This window comes from Hippocampus bargibanti, unplaced genomic scaffold, assembly GCF_051943395.1.
Source record: "Hippocampus bargibanti isolate YZ-2025 unplaced genomic scaffold, ASM5194339v1 Contig00117, whole genome shotgun sequence".
In the NCBI taxonomy this organism is placed as follows: domain Eukaryota; kingdom Metazoa; phylum Chordata; class Actinopteri; order Syngnathiformes; family Syngnathidae; genus Hippocampus; species Hippocampus bargibanti.
The window spans coordinates 43,824-62,479 of NW_028297097.1; the positions used below are offsets into that span (position 1 = coordinate 43,824).

An 18,656-nucleotide genomic window follows, 5' to 3' on the forward strand; every position below is an offset into this window, starting at 1 on the left:
ACAGGTAACCTCAGAAAGTAACCTTAACACTGACAAGTAACCCTAACAAGTAACCCCAGAAAGTAACCTTAACCCTAACATGTAACCCCAACTAGTATCACTAACCCTAACAAGTAACCCCAGAAAGTAACAAGGAGAAGTCATTTGAAGCAATGTTACAAATGATGGACACAACTTGTCTGGTGGCGTCGGTTGTCGTTTAAATGAAAAATTTAAAAAGTTGATTCTATCCTTTGACCGGGAGTGGGTAGGAGCTCTTGGAGGACCAGGGTGACCTGGCCAGAGGATGGGGTGCCTGCGATGATCTGTGGGCCCCCGGCTGAAGAATTCTGGGCCAGTTGAAGCTTGTGGAAAAGTTGCTGTGCGCCACCGAGGCGAATATATCATCATATATATCATAGAATATGACAGTACCCTGTCAAGTGTCCCTGACAAGTGACCCGAACAAGTAACCCTAACAAGTATCTCTAACAAGTGACCCGAACAAGTAATCCAAAAAGTAACCTTAACCCTGATAAGTAACCCTAACCCTAACAAATAACCCTAACAAGTAACCCTAACAACTAACCCCAGAAAGTAACCTTAACCCTGACAAGTAACACTAACAAGTAGCCCAACAAGTAACCTTAACCAGTAACCCCAGCAAGTAACCCTAACCCTCACAAGTAACCCTAACCCTAACAAGTAACCCTAACAAGTAAACCCAGAAAATAACTTTAACCCTGACAAGTAACCTTAATCCTAACAAGTAACCCTAACCATGAGAAGTAACCCTAACAAGTAACCCCAGAAAGTAACCCTAACTCTAACAAGTACCCCTAACCCTAACAAGTAACCCTTACCCTATCAAGTAACCCTAACCCTAACAATTAACTATAACCCTAACAAGTAACCCTAACAACTAACCCTAATAAGTTACCCCAGCAAGTAACCCTAACCCTAACAAGTAACCCTAACAAGTAACCCTAACAAGTAACCCCAGAAACTAACCTTAACGCTGACAAGTAACCATAACAAGTAACCACAACAAGTATCCCAAACCCTAACAAGTAACCCCAGAAAGTAACCGTAACCCTGACAAGTAACCCTAACAAGTAACCCCAATAAGTAACATTAACCCTAACAAGTAACCTTAACCCTGACAAGTAACCCTAACAACGTAACCCTAACAAGTAGCTCTAACCCTAACAAGTGTCCCTAACAAGTAACCCCAGAAAATAACCTTAACCCTGACAAGTAACCATAACAAGTAACCACAACAAGTATCCCAAACCCTAACAAGTACCCCCAGAAAATAACCTTAACCCTGACAAGTAACCATAACAAGTAACCACAACAAGTATCCCAAACCCTAACAAGTAACCCCAGAAAGTAACCATAATCCTGACAAGTAACCCTAACAAGTAACCCCAGTAAGTAACATTAACCCTAACAAGTAACCTTAACCCTGACAAGTACCCCTAACAACGTAACCCTAACAAGTAGCTCTAACCCTAACAAGTAACCCCAGAAAGTAACCATAACCCTGACAAGTAACCCTAACAAGTAAACCCAGTAAGTAACATTAACCCTAACAAGTAACCTTAACCCTGACAAGTAACCCTAACAACGTAACCCTAACAAGTAGCTCTAACCCTAACAAGTAACCCTAACAAGTAACCCCAGAAAATAACCTTAACCCTGACAAGTAACCCTAACAAGTAACACCAGAAAGTAACTCTAAAACTAACAAGTAACCCCAACAAGTAAACCCAGAAAATAACTTTAACCCTGACAAGTAACCTTAATCCTAACAAGTAACCCTAACCATGAGAAGTAACCCTAACAAGTAACCCCAGAAAGTAACCCTAACACTAAGAAGCAACCCCAGAAAGTAAACTTAACCCTGACAAGTAACCCTAACCCTAACAAATAAACACAGAAAGTAACCTTAACCCTGACAAGTAACCCTACCCCTAACAAGTAACCCTAAAAGTAATCCCAGAAAGTAACCTTAACCCTAACAAGTAACCCCAGAAAGTAACCTTAGCCCTAACAAGTAACCCTAACAAGTAAACCCAGAAAGTAACCCTAGCCCTAACACGTAACCCTAAGCCTAACACGTAACCACAGAAATTAACCTTAACCATAACAAGTAACCCTAACAAGTAAACCCAGAACGTAACCCTAACCCTGACAAGTAACCCTAATCCTAACAAGCAACCCTCACCCTAACAAGGAACGCTAAAAAGTAACCCCAGAAAGTAACCCTAGCCCTAACAAGTAACCCTAACATTTAAACCCAGAAAGTAACCCTAGCCCTAACAAGTAACCCTAACGAGTAACCCCAGAAAGTAACCCTAACCCGAACAAGTAACCCTAAAAGTAATCCCAGAAAGTAACCTTAACCCTAACAAGTAACCTTAACAAGTAATCCCAGAAAGTAATCCTAACAAGTATACCTAACCCTAATAAGTAACCCCATAAAGTAACACTAACCCTAGCAAGTAACCCCAGCAAGTAACCCCAGAAAGTAACCTTAACAATGACAAGTAACCCTAACAAGAAACCGTAACCCTAACAAGTAACCCTAAAAAGTAACCCAAGAAAGTTACCTTAACCCTAACAAGTAAACCCAGAAAGTAACCCTAGCCCTATCAAGCAACCCTAACAAGTAAACACAGAAAGTAACCTTTACCCTGACAAGTAACCCTAACCCTAACAAGTAACCCTAAAAGTAATCCCAGAAAGTAACCTTAACCCTAACAGGTAACCCTAACAAGTAACCCCAGAAAGTAACCCTAGCCCTAACAAGTAACCCTAACAAGTAAACCCAGAAAGTAACCCTAACCCTAACAAGTAACCCTAACCCTAACAAGTAAACCTAGAAAGTAACCTTAACCCTGACAAGTAACCCTAAGCCTAACAAGTAACCCGAACAAGTAACCCCAGCAAGTAACCTTAACCCTGACAAGTAACCCTAACCCTAACAAGTAACCCTCACCCTAACAAGTGACCCTCACCCTAAGAAATAATCCTAACAAGTAAACCCAGAAAGTAACCCCCACCCTAACAAGTAACCCTCACCCTAACAAGCAACAAGTAACCATAGGCCTAACAAGTAACCCCAGCAAGTAACCCTAACCCTAACAAGTAACCCTCACCCTAACAAGTGACCCTCACCCTAAGAAATAATCCTAACAAGTAAACCCAGAAAGTAACCCCCACCCTAACAAGTACCCTCACCCTAACAAGCAACAAGTAACCATAGGCCTAACAAGGAACCCCAGCAAGTAACCCTAACCCTAACAAGTAACCCTAACCCTAACAAGCAACTGATGGAGAATAATAATTTATCACGTTTAAAAGTGCCGTGCTTTGCTGACCAACTAAACAATGGGCCAACAGTCAAAGCGCAGATGGCCACAGTAAATCTGAGTGAAACAGATACGGCACGATGAACCGTCGTCTCCATCAAGATTCTAGAAGGTCCGGCCTTGCACAGAATTTAGGGCTTGAGATACTCCTTTTTCACCGGAGTTATTTATTACCGTTTATTTATTGTCTGGCATATCTCTGACAACCATTGATCTCCATCAACACCCGTCGAAGCAATGAACCAAGGGCGAACGATAAAAATAATCCAACAGTAACCGTAACCCTAAAAAGTAACCCTAACAAGTAACCCCAGCAAGTAACCCTAACCCTAACAAATAACTTCAGAAAGTAACATTAACCCTGACAAGTAACCCTAACAAGTAAACCCAGAAAGTAACCTTAACCCATACAGGAGTGGTCCATCGATGAAAATGTTTCTTCAGCCATCACCTGTACTTCTTTGAAGGTGTCGGACGTCTCGTTTCTCATCGAAGAGGCTTGGCCAGCGAACTAAAATTTGCTACTAGTTTCGGCCCCATATGTATATCCCTAACGTCCTCTGCTATGATAGGTCACTGCTCTCAGGTTGGGGAGAGCACAGGACTATACCCTGAGGCTACAATGATTACTTTATTACGTGATTACTTGCCTGAACTTTACGTATTTTAAATTCCGGGAAAAACAAATTCACAGTTGTGCTTTGGGCTCACCAGTTTAACCCATAGTGGACAATCTGGCCATGAAAAAAATGGAGAAACAGGCTCTCATATCCTTCCCGGGTACAAAACCGAGGCACTGGTTTAGATATGTGGAGGACACTTTCGTCATATTTAAAAAAGAAGACATTCAATCCTTCACAAATCACCTGCACTCGGTAGACATCACTATTAAATATACTCGCAAAGACATTAAAGAGACCTAGCAAGCCTTTTTTGAGTGTAAAGTAATTATAAAAGAGGACAGAGCGCTAAAAGCAGAAATCTTTAGGAAGGCCACACTACAGACCAATACTTACTTTTTAATCCAACCACCCTCGACAACACAAACAATGAGTTATCAGAACCCTCCAGCATAGGGCTAATACCAACCAGCGTCGAAAGTAGAGAAAAGGAGTCAAAACATGTCAGGAGAGCACTCACAAACTGTGGTTGCCTTCAGTGGTCATTTAACAAATGTCAAAAGAAAAGGATAGGGAATTAAACCCAAAATTCTGAAGATACTAAAAGGAGAGGAGTAGCATTACCTTACATTGCAGGGCTTTCTGAAAAACTACAGAGTCCTTTGGCAACACAACATTCCTACTTATTTCAAACCGATAAACACTTGAAGGCAAAAATGAGTGCATCCAAAAGATAGGCTGTCAAATGAAAAACAAAGTAATGTAGTTTATTCAATACATTGGAAAAATGAAAATTATAAAGAGCAAAACATTGGGGAGGCTAAACGAATTCTCAAAAAAACATACTTTATCAACACCGCTGGGATACTACTACTGGGCCTCAATCTGCAGTTCATATGCACCTCAAAGCTAGCTACCGCTCATTTGACGACAATGAGGTTAAAATTGTAGTGAAAGGAAAATAGATGGTTTGAAAGGGGAGTAAAAGAAGCTGTCCAGCACGCACAAGCCCAGTTCTGCTTCGCGTAGGAGTACTGTCATGACGGTCCCCCATGTGGACAACTCCCTCTGCCGGAAAGCCATATCGTTACACACAGCGACTCAAGAGTAAAATCAATGTGTGGGAAGCCGTTTAAAATCGCGTCGGGGTGATCGTGAAAGAAAAGTGAAATCGGATCGCTAACGGGAGAGACCATTTCTCGGCCCACAGAGTTTGGGGTGGCTGCAAAAAAAAAAAAAAGCTTACAGCACCTGGTTTTCCCGGGCAGTCTCCCATCCAAGTACTAAACAGGCCCGACCCTGCTTAGCTACCACAATCAGATGAGATCGGGCATTCACAGGGTAGTATGGCCGTAAGCGAGGGAATATGATGATGGGGATTTGTTTTTCCAAATACAGGCTTGAATCGATGAATAGTACCCTTGAAGGGGTTATTTGTGTCGTGTTGTCAAATAAGGCGCATGTGAGTCCAGATGATACATTAACGTGGGTATCTTTCCTTTGACTTCCAATGCAATCCGTTTCGTCCATTCATTCTGGGTAGAGTGGACGCTGGTGCGAATGGTTGCCTCTGTTCACTCGCCCCAAAAAAACGTTCTTATCCCGTGACTGTAAAGTGGCCTTGAGAGTTTTCAAAGGCGCATAGAAATTAAATGTATTATTATGATTACTCTCCGTCTGGTCCTTGACGCCCTCTGCTGACGTAATTGTTGTGTCCGGAGGAATGAGAGAGAAGAGTTGCTTTGTCAACGTGTTTATTGTGCCACCATCTTAGTCTACCTGCGGTCGTGATGTCGGATTGACTGCCGTTTTCCCGGCTTAGCCGTGTGGGTTATTCTGCCATGCGATAGGCTAAGCACTGGCTAATGTCTGAACATTCAAAATATGTGACCGAGGGCAAAGGCGAACGCGAGCTGGTCACGGGCACGGCTGGTTCACCACGCTCTTCAAGGCGTCCCATCGGTGTTCTCTGATGTGTGACAGGACGTCAGTAGTCTTTGCCTGAGAAGTCGTTCGAGGGGGTCGGTGCCACCACTCTCCTTAGGCGGCTGGCATGCCAACGCGACCCGTCAGCCAGACAGAAGGTGGTCGGTCCGAGTTGGGCGGTAATCTGGACTGGTGCTGTCCAGAATGAGTCCAATTTGTGAGAGCAACTCGGCCGGCAAATGCGGACCCAGTCCGACACAGTAAGTGTGGGTTGCTTCGTCCGGCGCTTCTCGTTGGGCCCTCTGCTGGCTGAGGAAGAGTAGGGAAGGCCGTCTGCTTGGTTGGAGCTTTCGCCACCCCTGTTGGCCTGGGGGTGAATTGTGGCACCCACATTGTCAGAGATAGAAAAGCCGAGTGCACAAAACAAGTCCAAGCCCAAGAGGTTGGCGCATTGACGGGATATTTGGAAGGTGAAGGGGGGAGAATCCTCGAGCCATAGTGCACTGTGAATTTTCTAAATCATCACGCTTCAGCAGACAAAACAGCAAACATTGTTGCAAAAACCGCTTGCATTCATATACAGTACATGTACATAACACTGCAAGTATGTATGCAATTTAAAAAAGTCATCAATCTTCTTCTGCTTCCCATTTTTATATTTTAATATAAACACTTCCATGTTGTTTAACGTTTCTAAAAAACGGATGCATTTTCTACGGATTCAAAGAAAGATCGCATGTCCGCAGCACCTTGCAATGCTTTTGTCGGTGTTGCAATAGCTGTGCATTCAGTCGGTTCTTCTTCATCCTCATCATCATCATCACGGGAATCTCCTGGGGCATACTTGGCTTTGACCTCTGCTGCGATATTCGCATCTGATGTACTTGGGAATGTCGCAATGTCTTTGTCGACTGCAACATACGATGCAGTGTAAAGCGACTTTTAGCATTTCAGCCAGCTTTTCATTAGCTGCAGATGTTTCCTCACTGCTTTCGTCACTGCACCCTGGAGGTTCAAATTTGCAGTGACGGAAACAGTTCTTGATGGTGTTTTCGGACACCGTGCTACACGCTTTGGAAATTGCTCTAATGGCATCCAAAACAGTCCATTACAGCTCTTTCCCCTAAAATGTCTGACGTCATCCAAGCGTTTTTGTTTGCTTTGTCGGTGACCGGCAAACTCTCCACGCCACTGAAGCACCTTGTTTTTTTTTTATTTCCCGATAACAATAAGTTGTAATTTATCGGTACCCGTCATGTTAGCGCACGACATGATTGTAAGTCTTTCTTTTGAACGTTTATCCCCGCGGCAATCCTCATCCTTGTAGACGTATGATTTCTGTGGCTGCAGCTTGTAAAACAAACCAGTTTCGTCAGCGTTGTATACGTCGTCAGGGTGGTAATCCCTCAGCAGCTCTTGCAGTCTGTCATTGTGCTAGTCGTCAACTTGGTTCTGATCCACTTTCTTGGCCTCTCCAGTAATCTTGCGTAGCTTCAGATCCTTCCAAAGTCAAAAATCTAAGTCATCTTTATTGTCAAATACAGTACTGTATGCTAATATGCATGCCATACAGCACAGATGACATTATGTAATGTCCTATCCGACCCAGCAGGCAAGGCACTTATAATGACTTTAACAAACATACAGTAATACAGTACAGTAAACATGAAACATGAAAACGCAAATTTGCCAGGAAAGGGGAGCCACATGTTCGCGCGCCGCCAAAACATGTACGACAACACAAAGACACAGTCATTCATTCTTCAGGACTTGCTGTACCTTTCGTTCCTTGTAGCGATTTAACCAGCCTTTAAAGTCGTCATGGCCCAATTCTTTTGCAAGCGCTTCAGCCTTGGTCTGCAGCATCACTCCTGTTACCGGGATATTTTGGTTCCTCGCTTGTCTCATCCAGGTATCCACCGCGTCCTCAACATCAGGGTGTGTCGCCTTTCTCATCCTCTTTGAGCCAGGTCCGAAGTCCAGCGCTTCGTATGCCGTCTTTATTTTATCCTTACTCTTCAACCACGTTGATAAAGTATTTTGCGGCACGTCGAATTCCTTTGCAATAGAGGATTTGCTCCATGTTGGACTCTCCTCAACAGCCACGATTGACCTGTGCTTCCTTCCGAGATCACAATTCTTTCGTTTCGCCATTGTTGAAGACACACGAGCTGCCGTCTGATACACACGAGCTGCCGTCTGAAAATGAAAATGGCGTCTGCTCGCGGGAGCTGGTCACGTAACCAAGACACGTGACCAAGTCGACCAATGGCGCGACCGATGGCGTGTCACATAACCAAGTCACGTGACCAAGTAGACCAATGGCGAGGCCGATGGCGCGACCGATGGCGTGTATCGATATAAACATAGCAAAATGGCTGGCGGGAGATGAAAAAGAGTACAGTAGTAACCAGATTATCGTAATAACCATGAATCGTACTGAACAGAACTAATTATAGGAGGATAATTATAGGAGTCCAAGATGGCGCCCGAGTAGGCAGCCGTCAGCAAGTGCTCTGATGAGCCTTGCTTTTTTTGTTGTTTTTGTCTTGTTTTTGAGTTTTCTTTTGTCACTTTGTGTTGTTGTGCGTCGTGTGGAATGGATACGGATTGTTTTTCAGCATTTTTTACCACGACATTCATCAAGGAGGAGACTGTGCTGAGCGATTGCGCCTTTTCGGCAGCATGGATATGCCAGTACTGTTTTTGAATGGGAGGAATGTCGGTGCCATTCGACTGTTATCGCTGGACAGCTCAGGGGCCATTGTGCTTTTTTGCGCCTGTAATGGGCAGCATCTTCACAGCCCCGCTTTGTTCAGTGGAAGGTCGGTGCTGTTGGACAGTCTGCGGCTGGATGGATAAATGGATAAATTGAGGAGCCCGCGATAAGAAGGAAGGACCGTCAGCGCAGAGCGCCGATGCGTATATGGAACTGTCGCGGGGTGGAATTGAAGCTTATTTATGGGGGACAGGAGATGTGAGACAATCTCTTTTCGTCAATGGATGCTACAGCTGCGTGTTTGCTTTCAACATTTAGCTTGTAGTCGACGTGCACATTCCACCATGATGTCCCTGATCCACTGGTGAAGAGACGCTTTGATTATCTCCTCTTTCATCTGGAACTGCTTTATGTAACTAAGAGGGTACAGAAAGTGCTTAAGTATGAATGTCTCTCTGTGTCTTTGTGTTGTCATGTTATTTGTTATTTAGTTTTTTTTGTTCTTTTGACTTCAAGACGGCGCCGCGAGAGTGGCTGCCTTTGCAGCAGCTCCTGTGTTTTGCTTTTCTACTTTCATTTCTTTCATAACTTTGCTGCTGTGAAATGTAAATTTCTCCACTGCGAGACAAATAAAGGCAAATCCAATCCAATCCAATCCAATACATAAAAAGACTAGAAATGTGCACGGGAAATGAAAATAGTATCGTAATAAGCAGTATTATAAATATAACCGATATCGATATAACGAGACTTTACTGTACTTCAGAAAATGTCTCACTTGCTCTGAAAATGCATTTGAGGCAATATAAAATTAAATATATATATATATAAAATAAAAATATAAAAAATAAACAAAAGGCAGAATCTTCATGTTTTATACAAGATATGTGTCAGTATAAGACTCTGTAGGCTAAATAGACACTAATTTCATCATAAAACTTAAAAACCATGAAGAAAACATTGACTTCAGAATACGTGTCTCATTTGCTTAATAATCATGGTTTTACTCTTATATGTGTCTGTGCAGCAATCTGTAGTCAAAATAGACACTAATTTCATCATAAAACTTAAAACCATGAAGAAATCACTTTTTTCACCTGCTCTAAAATGCGTTTGAGGCAATAAAAATTTAAGATGATCCTCACAGCTAAAAAAGGCTTAATCATCAAGTTTTCACTCATATGTATCAGATTTTCACTCTGCAGCCTAAATAGACACTAATTTCATCATAAAACATAAAACCAATGAAAACATCATTTAGTTCAGAAAACGTGTTTCACTTGCTCTGGAAATGCTTTTAAAAAGTTGATATGATACTAACAGCTGAACAAAAGGCTGAATCGCCTAACTCGCCGCGAGCTATTCGAAAAGAACCGTCAAGCATCGAGAAAACATTGCGAATACCGGACCGACCGCGTGACCCGAACGCTCGGAAGCGCCGACCCTGGGGCGCGGAAGCCGCCAGTCGGGGAGCCGGTCCGGCCTCCCCGCGCTGTGGAGCTTCTTCTCCGGTTTCCTCCCGCCTTCCGGAAAGGTGCGCGGCGCCAGGACGGTCGTTGGCCGGCGACCGGTTCCGGCGGACCTCGTGAGGATGAAGCAGACGGCCAGGTGGACGCGAACTGGACGGCCAAGCCTAAACATCAGGCAGGCGTTGAGCAGGGATGACAAAGGCAGGGGTCTATATTGTAGCCGTAATAATAACAATAATAATGGCGGCAGGGTAGTCGAGTGGTTAGCGCGCCGGCTTCACAGTGTGGATGTTGATAGATGGATGGATGGGGCATACGGAGATGGAGGGAGGAAGATGACCTGAGGGAATAAAAATTTGAAGAAGGTCAGATAGGTCAGACGGATAGCTTTAAAGGACAACCGACTCAACTTTTAGTAACGCTAACCCTAACAAGTAACCCTAACCCGATCAAGTAACCCTAACAAGTGACCCCAGAAAGTAACCCTAACCCTAACAAGTAACCCCAGCAAGTAACCCTAACCCTAACAAGTAACCCCAGAAAGTAACCTTAACCCTGACAAGTAAACCGAACCCTAACAAGTGTCCCTAACAAGTAACCCCAGCAAGTAACCCTAACCCTAACAAGTAACCCTCACTCTGATAAGTAACCTGAGAAAGTAACCTTAACCCTAACAAGTAACCCTAGAAAGTAACCCTAGCCCTAACAAGTAACGTTAACCCTAACAAGTAACCCCAGAAAGTAACACTAACCCTAACAAGTAACCCTAACCCGAACAAGTAACCCTAACAGTGAACCCAGAAAGTAACCCTAACCCTAACAAGTAACCCCAACAAGTAACCCCAGCAAGTAACCCTAACCCTAACAAGTAACCCCAGAAAGTAACATTAACCCTGACAAGTAACCCTAACCCTAACAAGTAACCATAAGAAGTAACCCCAGAAAATAACCTTAACCCTAACAAGTAACCCTCACAAGTGAACCCAGAAAGTAAGCCTAACCCTAACAAGTAACCCTAACGAGTATACCCAGAAAGTAACCCTAACCCTGACAAGTAACCCTAACCCGAACAAGTAACCCTAACAAGTGACCCCAGAAAGTAACCCTAACCCTAACAAGTAACCCCAGCAAGTAACCCTAACCCTAACAAGTAACCCCAGAAAGTAACCTTAACCCTGACAAGTAACCCTAACCCTAACAAGTAACCATAAGAAGTAACCCCAGAAAGAATCCTTAACCCTAACAAGTAAGCCTAACAAGTAAACCCAGAAAGTAAGCCTAACCCTAACAAGTAACCCTAACAAGTAAACCCAGAAAGTAAGCCTAACCCTAACAAGTAACCCTAACGAGTAAACCCAGAAAGTAACCCTAACCCTGACAAGACACCCTAACCGTAACAAGTAACCATAACCCTAACACGTAAACCCAGCAAGTAACCTTAACCCTGACAAGTAACCCAACCCCTAAAAAGTAACCCCATAAAGTAACCCTAACCCTGACAAGTAACCCTAATCCTAACAAGTAACCCTAACCCTAACACGTAACCCTAAAAAGTAACATCGGAAAGTAACCCTAACAAGTAACCCTCACCCTAACAAGTGACACTAATGCCTGTGTAAGCTCTCAGTCGTACAGGAGTGGTCCATCAATGAGAAGGTTTCTTCAGCCGTCCAGGTTCAGATGACGGCTGAAGAAACCTTCTCATTGAAGTGACACTAACCCTAAGAAATAACCCCAACAATAACCCCAGGAAGTAACCCTAACCCTAACAAGTAACCCTAACCCTAACAAGTAACCCTAACCCTGACAAGTCACCCTAACAAGTAACCCCAGCATGTAACCCCAGCAAGCAACCCCAGCAAGTAACCCTAACCCTGACAAGTAACCCTAACAAGTAACCCCAGAAAGTAACCCTAACAATTAACCGTAACCCTAACAAGTGACCCTAACCCTGACAAGTAACCACAGAAAGTAACCTTAGCCCTCACAATTAACCTTAACCCTAACAAGTAATCCCAGAAAGTAACACTAACCCTAACATGTAACTCTAACCCTAACAAGCAATCCCAGAAAGTAACACTAACCCTAACAAGTAACCCCAACAAGTATCCCGAACCCTAACAAGTAGAAGTCATTTGAAGCGATTTTGCAAATGGACACAACTTGTCCGGTGGCGTCGGTTGTCCTTTAAACAAAAAAATTCAAAAGTCGATTCCAACCTTTGACCGCGAGACAGTAGGAGCTCTTGGAGGATTTCTGGACCGGTTGAAGTTGGTTGAAGCTTGTGGAAAAGTTTCTGAGGGACACCAAGGAGAATATATCATCATATATATCATATAGAATATGACAGTACCCTGTCAAGTGTCCCTAACAAGTAACTGTTCGGTTGAAACTTCTTGTTCGATTTTCCTGGTTCGGTATTGTCGGAAGTTCACTTGATAAAAATATCAGCAACGACGATAGATGGTGAACAAAAAACTACTTTATTCTAATGGGACAGAAAAAGCACTTCTCGTCTCGGTGTGGGACGAAGACACGAGCACACGAACAAAGAGAGAACAAATAGACAAAGGGCAAAAGAGCAAAAGAGCAAAAGAGCAAAAGAGCAAAAGAGCAAAAGAGAGCGAGCTCCCGCTCTGACAAGTTTTTAAACATACACAGTGGTGATCTGTTGTCCAATCAGTTGCGGACAAGTCGATCTTGCCCGTCCAATCGGTTACGAACAGCTCAGTGTTGGGCGGGTCTCAGATTGGAGTTGGAGCTGTTGCTTCTTTGCAACGACTATTGAACTAATAAAACTGATAATTTTATTTAACTAAATTAGACTGAAATTACGCGTGCACAATTCATAATGTATACTAAGGTAAACATGAAAAAAACATGTGTTTACTAATTCTAAACATGAAATAACGTAATATGTTTACTAATGTGCATAAACACTCTATCAGTAACCCCAGAAAGTAACCCTAACCCTGACAAATAACTCTAATCCTAACAAGTGACACTAACCCTAACAACTAACCCTAAAAAGTAACCCCAGCAAGTAACCCTAACCGTAACAAGTAACCCTAACCCTGACAAGTCACCCTAACAAGTAACCCCAGCATGTAACACCAGCAAGTAACCCGAGCAAGTAACCCTAACCCTGACAAGTAACCCTAACCCTGACAAGTAACCCTAACAACTAAATGTAGAAAGTAACCTTAACCCTGACAAGTAACCCTAACAAGTAATCCTAACAAGTATCCCCAGAATATAACCCTAACAAGTAACCCTAACAAGCATTCCCAGAAAGTAACCCTAACAAGTAATCCTAACAAGTAACCCCAGCAAGTAACACTAACACTAACAAGTAACCCTAACCCTGACAAGTAACATTAACCCTAACAAGTAATCCCCACCAAGTAAGCCTAACCCTAACAAGTAACCCTAACCCTAACAAGTGACCCTAAGCCTGACAAGTAACCCTAACAAGTAACACTAACCCTAACAAGTGACCCTAAGCCTGACAAGTAACCCTAACAATTAACCCCAGAAAGTAACCTTAACCCTAAGTAACCTCAACAAGTAAACCCAGAAAGTAACCCTAACCCTAACAAGTAACCCTAATAAGTAAACCCAGAAAGTAACCTTAATCCTGACAAGTAACCCTAACCCTGACAAGTGACCCTAACCCTAACAAGTAACCCTAAAAACCCCAGAAACTAACCTTAACCCTAACTAGTAACCCTAACAAAGAACCCCAGAAAGTAACCTTAACCCTGACAAGTAACCCAGTAAGTAACACTAACCCTAACAAGTAAACCTAACCCTAATAAGTAACCCCAGCAAGTAACCCTAACCCTGACAAGTAACCCGAGAAAGTAACCTTAACCCTAACAAGTAACCCCAGGTTAACCCTAAGAAGTAACCCCAGGAAGTAATGCTACCCCTAAGAAGTAACCCGAACCCAAACAATTAACCCTAACAAGTGACCCCAGAAAGTAGCCCTAACCCTAAAGAGTAACCCTAACAAGTAACCCCAGCAAGTAACCCTAACAAGTAACCTTGGAAAGTAATCTTAACCCTAACAAGTAACCCTAACAAGTAAACCCATTAAGTAACCCTAACCCTAACAAGTAACCCTAACAAGTAAACCCAGAAAGTAACCTTAACCCTGACAAGTTACCCTAAACCTAAGAAGTAACCCTAACCCTAATAAGTGACCATAACCCAGATGAGCAACCCTAACAAGTAACCCGAGAAAGTAACCTTAACCCTAACAAGTAAACACAGAAGTAACCCTAACCCTAGCAACTAAGCCTAACTCTAACAAGTAACACTAACAAGTAAACCCAGAAAGTAACCATAACCCTGACAAGTAACCCTAACCCTAACAAGTAACCCTAACCCTAACAAGTAACCCTAACAAGTAACCCCAGCAAGTAAGCCTAACCCTAACAAGTAAGCCTAACCCTAACAAGTAACCCTAACAAGTAATCCCAGCAAGTAAACTTAACCCTGACAAGTAACCCTCACAAGTAACCCTAAAAAGTAACCCCAGAAAGTAACCCTAACTCTGACAAATAACTCTAATCCTACCTAACAAGTAACCCCAGCAAGTAAGCCTAACCCTAACAAGTAACCCTAACTCTAACAAGTAACCTTAAACCCAACAAGTATCCCGAACCCTAACAAGTAGAAGTCATTTGAAGCGATTTTGCAAATGGACACAACTTGTCTGGTGGCGTCGGTTGTCCTTTAAAGGAAAAATTTCTAAAATCGATTCTAACCTTTGACTGGGAGACAGTAGGACATCTTGGAGGATTTCTGGACCGGTTGAAGCCGGTTAAAGCTTGTGGAAAAGTTTCTGATGGACACCATGGAGAATATATCATCATATATATCATATTGAATATGACAGTACCCTGTCAAGTGTCCCTATAAAGTAACTCCAGAAAGTAACCTTAATTCTGACAAGTAACCCTTACAAGTAACCCCAAAAAGTATCCCCAACAACTATCCCTAACCCTAACAAGTAACCCCAGAAACTAACCTTAACCCTGACAAGTAACCCTCTCAAGTAACCCCAGAAAGTAAACATAACCCTAACAAGTAACCCTAACAAGTAACCCCAGAAAGTAACCTTAACCCTGACAAGTAACCCCAGAAAGTAACCTTAACCCTGACAAGTAACCCTCACAATTAACCCCAGAAAGTAACCCTAACTCTGACAAATAACTCTAATCCTACCTAACAAGTAACCCCAGCAAGTAAGCCTAACCCTCACAAGTAAGCCTAACCATAACAAGTAATCCCAGTAAGTAAACTTAATCCTGACAAGTAACCCTAACTCTAACAAGTAACACTAACAAGTAAACCCAGAAAGTAACCTTAAACCTGACAAGTAACCTTAACCCTAACAAGTAACCCTAACAAGTAACCCTCACAAGTAACCCCAGATAGTAACCCTAACCATAACAAGTAACCCCAGAAAGTAACCATAACCTTAACAGGTAACCCTAACAAGTAAACCCAGAAATTAACATTAACCCTGACAAGTTACCCTAAACCTAACAAGTAACCCTAACAAGTGACCATAACCCAGATAAGCAACCCTAACAAGTAACAGCAGAAAGTAACCTTAACCCTAACAAGTAAACCCAGAAGTAACCCTAACCCTAACAAGTAAGCCTAACTCTAACAAGTAACACTAACAAGTAAACCCAGCAATCAGCAAAAATGTTGGATTATTTTTATCGTTCGCCCTTAGTTCATTGCTTCTACGGGTGTTGATGGAGATAGATGGTTAAATCATCAGGGAGAGGTCTTGAACAGAAAGTTGATTTAATTGGGAGAGCACGGGACATCGCGGTGTCGGCCGTGGAGGGAGCATGGAGAGAGAGAGAGGAACGGGCTGCAGGAGTATTTATACGCCGCATAGTATATGACGCGACAGGATGTGACGTAATGAAAATGCGACACCATGTAAAGGAAGGCAGGATATGGCGTATGAGTAAGTTCAAAATTTAAAGAAAGATTACAAAGCGATGTTTAGAGTTGTTTGTATGCCAAATTATCCCAACAGTTAGGGTTACTTGTTAGGGTTACTTTCTGGGGTTACTTGTCAGGGTTAAGGTTACTTTCTGGGGTTACCTGTGAGGGTTACTTGTCAGGGTTAAGGTTATTTTCTGGGGTTACTTGTTAGAGTTAGGGATACCTGTTGGGGATACTTGTTGGGGTTACTTGTTATGGTTACTTGTTAGGGTTACTTGTCAGGGTTACTTGTCAGGGTTACTTTCTGGGTTTACTTGTTAGGGTTACTTGTCAGGGTTAGGGTTACTTGTTAGGGCTAGTGTTACTTGCTCGGGTTACTTGTTAGGATTACTTGTTAGGGTTACTTTCTGGGGTTACTTGTTAGGGTTACTTGTTAGGGTTACTTGTCAGGGTTAGGGTTACTTGCTGGGGTTACTTGCTGGGGTTACATGCTGGGGTTACTTGTTAGGGTGACTTGTCAGGGTTAGGGTTACTTGTTAGGCTTAGGGTTACTTGCTTGGGTTACATGCTGGGGTTACTTGTTAGGGTGACTTGTCAGGGTTAGGGTTACTTGTTAGGCTTAGGGTTACTTGCTTGGGTTACTTGTTAGGGTTACTTGTTAGGGTTAGGGTTACTTGTTAGAGTGAGAGTTACTTGTTAGGGTTAGAGTTTCTTTCTGGGGTTACTGTTTAGGGTTAGTTGTTAGAGTTCGGGTTACTTCTTAGGTAGGATTAGAGTTATTTGTCGGAGTTAGGGTTATTTTCTGGGGTTACTTTTTAGGGTTACTTTTAAGGGTTACTTGTTAGGGTTAGGGTTACTTGTCAGGGTAACGTTTACTTGCTGGGATTACTTGTTAGGGTTACTTGTTAGGGTTAGGCTTACTTGTTAGGGTTAGGCTAACTTGCTGGGGTTATTTGTTGGGGTTACTTGTTAGGGTTACTTGTAAGGGTTAGGGTTACTTGTCAGGGTTAGGGTTACTTTCTGGGTTTACTTGTTAGTGTTACTTGTTAGAGTTAGGGTTACTTGTTAGGGTTAGGGTTACTTTCTGGGGTTACTTTTTAGGGTTACTTTTTAGGGTTACTTGTTAGGGTTATGGTTACTTGTCAGGGTTAAGTTTACTTGCTGGGATTACCTGTTAGGGTTACTTGTTAGGGTTAGGTTTACTTGTTAGGGTTTGGCTTACTTGCTGGGGTTACTTGTTAGGTAGGATTAGAGTTATTTGTCAGAGTTTGGGTTACTTTCTGGGGTTACTTTTTAGGGTTACTTTTTAGGGTTACCTGTTAGGGTTAGGGTTACTTCTCAGGGTTAAGGTTACTTTCTGGGTTTACTTGTTAGGGTTACTTGTGAGGGCTAGGGTTACTTTCTGGGTTTACTTGTTAGGGTTACTTGTTAGGGTTAAGGATACTTTCTAGGGTTGCTTGTTAGTGTTAGGGTTACTTGCTGGGGTTACTTGTTAGGGTTACTTCTTAGGGTTAGGGTTACTTGTTAGGGTTACTTGTAAGGGTTAAGGTTACTTTCTGGGGTTACTTATTAGGTTTATGGTTACTTGTTGGGGTTACTTGTTAGGGTTACTTGTTAGGGTTAGGGTTACTTTCTGGGGTCAATTGTTAGGGTTACGTGTTAGGGTTATGGTTACATTCTCGGGTTACTTGTCAGGGTGAGGTTCTTTGTTAGGGTTAGGGTTACTAGTTGGGGTTACTTGTTAGGGACACTTGTTAGGGACACTTGTTAGAGTTAGTGTTACTTACTGGGTTACTTGTCGGGTTAAGGTTACTTTCTGGGGTTACTTGTTAGGGTTAGTTGTTAGGGTTAGGGTTGCTTGTCACAGTTAGGTTTACTTCCTGGGGTCACTTGTTAGGGTTACTTGTTAGGGTTACTTTCTGAAGTTACTTGTTAGGATTACTTGTCAGGGTTAGTGTTACTTGTTAGGGTTAGGGTTACTTTTTAGGGTTAGGGTTACTTTCTGGGATTACTTGTTAGGGTTACTTCTCATGGTTAGGGTTACTTGTTAGGATTAAGGTTACTTGTCAAGGTTAAAGTTACTTTCTGAGTTTACTTGTTAGGGTTACTTGTTAGGTTTAGGGTTACTTGTGAGGGTTAGGGTTACTTGCTGGGGTTACTTGTTAAGGTTACTTGTTGGGGTTAAGGTTACTTTCTGGGATTACTTTTAGGGTTACTTGTTAGGGTTAGGGTTACTTGTCAGGGTTAAGGTTACTTTCTGTGTTTACTTGTTAGGGTTGCTTGTTAGGGCTCGGGTTATTTTCTGGGTTTAATTGTTCGGGTTACTTGTTAGGGTTAAGGTAACTTTCTGGGGTTACTTTTTTAGGGTTACTTGTTAGGGTTCGGTTTACTTGTTAAGGTTACTTGACAGGGTTAAGGTTACTTTCTGGGGTTACTTGTTAGGGTTAGGGTTACTTGTTAGGCTTAGGGTTACTTGCTTGGGTTACATGCTGGGGTTACTTGTTAGGGTGACTTGTCAGGGTTAGGGTTACTTGTTAGGCTTAGGGTTACTTGCTTGGGTTACTTGTTAGGGTTACTTGTTAGGGTTAGG

General features: G+C 42.7%; 1 long non-coding RNA gene and 1 pseudogene across 1 annotated transcript; both read right to left on the minus strand.

Moving 5' to 3' along the window:
- Window positions 1–5,215: 5,215 nt before the first annotated feature.
- LOC148881184 (5S ribosomal RNA) lies at window positions 5,216–5,334 on the minus strand (annotated as a pseudogene).
- Window positions 5,335–9,480: 4,146 nt separating this feature from the next.
- LOC148881185 (uncharacterized) lies at window positions 9,481–12,690 on the minus strand. Its single transcript, XR_016114132.1, has 2 exons — window positions 12,310–12,690; window positions 9,481–10,430 (listed from the first exon to the last, which is right to left on the minus strand). It is a non-coding gene; the product is annotated as an uncharacterized LOC148881185 (long non-coding RNA).
- Window positions 12,691–18,656: the final 5,966 nt, after the last annotated feature.